The following is a 4,891-nucleotide window of genomic DNA, read 5'->3' as shown; positions in this document are numbered from 1 at the left end:
GATAATCATGGTAATAACAGTGATGACAATTATGGTAATAACAACAGAAATAATGGTAATAATAATAATAATAATAATAATAATAATAATAATAATAATAATAATAATATAATAATGATTATTATTATTATTATCATTATAATAATAATAATAATAATAATAATAATAATAATAATAATAATAATAATAATGATAACAATATCAATAATAATAATGATGACAATGATAATGTCATCATCATCATTATTACTGTTACTGTTATAAAACCTTTACAATCAAATGTTATTCGTGACTGAACGACAAGCAAATAGGCGTAGTTAGTAGGTCATCAGAAATATCCCTGCTATAGTTTCGAGTTTATGAATGAATAGCTTCCGGAGATATAAAAAATGGTCGATTGATGAAGACACTAGGGTAGAAAAATTGGCAGATTATTAAATAGTGAGACTGAACACTTCGCTAAGGCAGGTCCTGTAACCACGTAATTAATTATTGATATGACTCATGTTTTCTCAAAGTATAAGAGATGGTTTAAGGAAGATTATTAGCAACGGGAGCTGTTTTGTGATAACCTGTATTATGATTGTTCTTATCACAACTGTTAGCGGAGAAAAAGACTGACATGATTTAAATGAACGACGAGACGGAATTTTTATTCGATTTTCTCACCCCACTTTGAAGTTAAAGACAATTAAGGTAAAAAAGAAAAAAATATATATATATGTATATATACATATATGTATATATATGCGTGTGTGTGTGTGTGTATAATATATATATATATATATATATATATATATATATATATATATATATATATATATATATATATATATATATATATATATATATATATATATATATATATATATATATATATATATATATATATATATATATATATATATATATATATATATATTATATATATATATATTTATATATATATATATATACATACATATTATAATGGTCTCTAATCTGAATTATACTAGAATACCACCATATTATCTGGCAGGTCCAGAGGAAAACTCAGTGTCTGATTCTCAGCTTTATTGAAAGAACAGACACGTAGATTAAAAGGGATCTTGACGCGGTAGACGTGGCGGAGGCGGCGTCAGCTCCTACGGGTTAAGGGGGAAGGTGTTCGCGGATCAAGGAACGGACTCGGACTGACTCCTTCGGGTATTTCTGGGTCGGGTCCAGCCTAGGGCGTGGGGGCACAGCTGTTGCCCTCGGCTGCCCCCTCCAGGCTTTTCTCGTTATCGCCGAAGGAGGTCATGACCCAGGAGGTCAACAGCTGCCTAGCCGGTCTTCTTGATTAATGGATGTCACCCCGGCTCAGGCAGATTTCACTATTTATAGATGTCACATGTCACACATATATATATATGTGTGTGTGTGTAATATGTATATGTATATATATATATATATATATATATATATATATATATATATATATATATATATATATATATACATATATGCATACATACATGTATATATATATATATATATATATATATATATATATATATATATATATATATATATATGTATATATATGTATATATATATATATCATCATTTAACGGTAAGTTCATGTCTGAGCCGCCGTGGTCACAGCATGATACTCAATTGCAGTTTTTCACGTTGTGATGCTCTTGGAGTGAGTACGTGGTAGGGTCCCCAGTTCCTTTCCACGGAGAGTGCCAGTGTTACCTTTTTAGGTAATCACTCTCTCTTATTTTATACGGGCTTGGGACCAGCACTGACTTGAGCTGGCTTGGCCACCCAGTGGCTAGGCAGGCAATCGAGGTGAAGTTTCTTGTCCAAGGGAAACAACGCGGCGGTCGGTGACTCGAATCCTCGAACTCAGATTGCCGTCGTGACAGTGTTGAGTCCGACGCTCTAACCATTAGACCACCGCGGCCTTGACGATCATGTGCTTCAATGACTTTTCTTGGCAATTTAGAGCGGTGGTTTGCCATTGCCTTCCGCCCGGTGTTTTTTTTTTTTTTTTTTTTTTTTTTTTTTTTTTGTTCCTTGCCTAAGGGAAACAACGCGGCGGTCGGTGACTCGAACCCTCGAAGTCAGATTGCCGTCGTGACAGTCTTGAGTCCGACGCTCTAACCATTCGGCCACCGCGGCCCCATACATATATATATATATATATATATATATATATATATATATATATATATATATATATATATATATATATATATATATATATATATACATATGTATATGTATATGAACGGATTACAGGCCATATAGATCTGTTATCATCAATACCATATCAAGCCTGACGGAGAGGTAGATGAAGCTGATCCTTAACATCATACTAACAATTAGCAAGAAGAAATAAGCTCAACTTACAACCCAGAGTAATACCGATCAATCTGTTCGCAAATCTGAGTCGCCAAAGACTAAGATATCATCACACGGGATGCATAAACAAGTAAGGTCAGGAAAGCAGTCGACTGGACTAGTGACTTTCGTAGAGAAAGTTTCCAATAATGATATTTTCCCCTCCAGATGCAGAAAGATGCTAATACTAAGCCTTCCTAAGTAATGACAACCCTTTCTGTAAATCTCCACTAGGAGATGATAAATTCCCTGGAGTTATTTTTAACACATCTTAAACAGATAATGATGATTTATAGTTTTGTTTTTTTATTAGCAGTTTGTCGCGCAGTTAAACCACCATTAATTTTGTTAATCAAAGTCATATCAAACATGCCAGATCCACTGAAACTGTAATTGTAACCAAATACATGAAGTCTGGCCACCCAAAGGTAGACCAGGCTAAGGTAGGTTAAGTGTGACAAATAGGACCTAGACTAAATGCAATCAGGGAAGGAGGGAGGTAGAAGCAGAGCGAGAGATTTACCCCAAGACACGAGTTACAGGATCACTGAAATAAAAGAACGTCTGACAGAGAATAAAAGCTCAAGCTTGCTTTACAAAAAACTTAGCCTAGAGTCCCACAGCTGCCACCGGCTGGACAGACTCCCAGACGAAAGAATAAATAAAATATATATATCTTTTTATTACATATAACTAACCTAGGCTTCTAAAAACAGATAAAAAAGGATCATGATATACCGCCCGAAGAGTTTCCCAATGACAGAGATCCCTAAATGACGCCACAGCAGCCACGACCTGCATCCTGCACAACTCAGCTCCGCATACTTCCCAGATTGGTTCACGACAGGCTCTCCAGCCTCGCCCTCGCCCTCTCACCTACAGGCGCTTCTCATGACTCACTCCCGAGATCTGGCTGGCTGATACGGGCACCTCATGGCTCTCCGATTAAACCACAGGTTCGCCTCGTTCCCGGTTCGATCGACCATCAATCTAAGAACCTCCAGCAAAACAGGACTGCCCAGTTCTTCGCCGGCTGGGGGGCCTCTGCGACTCCCCCGGTGAATTCCACATCATTGCAGACCCAGCCATACCAGGGGCACTCACACCCACTGCAACTACAAAGAGATGAACCACCAGAAAGTGGTAGTTGCACCCGACTTACCATAACGCCTTGATAACAAAACAAAACAAATAAATAAACATATTACCTTAAGTGACCATTACTAACACACGATTTATGTGTATGTGTGTGTGTGTGTGTGTGTGTGTGTGTACATATATATATATATATATATATATATATATATATATATATATATATATATATATATATATATTATAATGCGTTTTCATGGTGCTCAACATTTAGCGATAACTTACGATTATGATCCTAATGACGCAGTAATTATGAAAATAATGCAGTGAGAGAACATCAGCATTCTCTTCCTTTAATCAACTCTATGTCACTAACATCATCATCATTATGACCATATCAGATAATGACTAACGCTTAAAATATGGTTGAGGAACTGGGAAAAGTTGAATAGCGTCAACGATGCAATCTTATCTTGTACAAAATAACCCTTTCTTCTTATCAGATAACCAAGTCCTCCGTCCTGAAGATTTGGAAGAAATGTCAATGATTTTATATTTGTTTATGGCAATGTTGAGACGGAGAAGCTTGTGTATTTCTACATTTTGCTGTTGTCGCCTTTCCATAAATAAAAAATACGTGAGGCCATGGCTCTAACTTTGGCACCCTGTAGTTTGATAAGCCTTATCTTAATTCTGAGGCACCGGCGTCGAACGTAACCCAGAAAGAATAAGTGCTTGCTGTTCGTCTCTTCGTCCTGGATCACAAGAGTACGTATCTCATAGTGATAAATGAAGAATGAGGAGACACTTTGTCAGATTGTGTATTCTTTCCTTCCTCTGCACACAATACATCATAATACACAAGTTTCTGCCTTTTAGTTCCACTTCTGGCAATGAATCCAACTCTACTTACAGTGCCAGTTATGTGACACTTCTCAGTCAATATTTTTTTTTTTATCCTCCTATATTTGAATTATAGAACAAAGTTGGTCCTATACCCCGTTTGAGTATAGGAGTTTTACATTTTTTTTTTCAAATTCCTTTATATTTCTTTCCTCTCCTTTGCTCTCTAGTCATGTCCACATGCTATTTATCTGCTTTATAATTGTTTATCATTATCATCATCACTATTATCACCATCATTATCATCATTATCATTTTTATCATTATGTTCTTTATCGTTATTATTATCATTGCTATCATTATCAAAATTATCATAAATATAATCACTACCATTATTATCATTATCGCCAGCATCATAGCTATTATCACTATCATCATCCCCGTCTTCGTCCTCCTCATCATCACTATTACCATCATCATCAAAATAATAGATTCATTATTAAGTGTGCCACAAAGTCAAGCTGCAGTAAAGACTTGAGCATGTTATCAGACCAGAGTCGAATTCATCATCACCCTTATC

This window comes from Penaeus monodon, chromosome 3 (assembly GCF_015228065.2).
Source record: "Penaeus monodon isolate SGIC_2016 chromosome 3, NSTDA_Pmon_1, whole genome shotgun sequence".
Taxonomy (NCBI): domain Eukaryota; kingdom Metazoa; phylum Arthropoda; class Malacostraca; order Decapoda; family Penaeidae; genus Penaeus; species Penaeus monodon.
Note: the sequence above shows the minus strand (reverse complement) of the source record.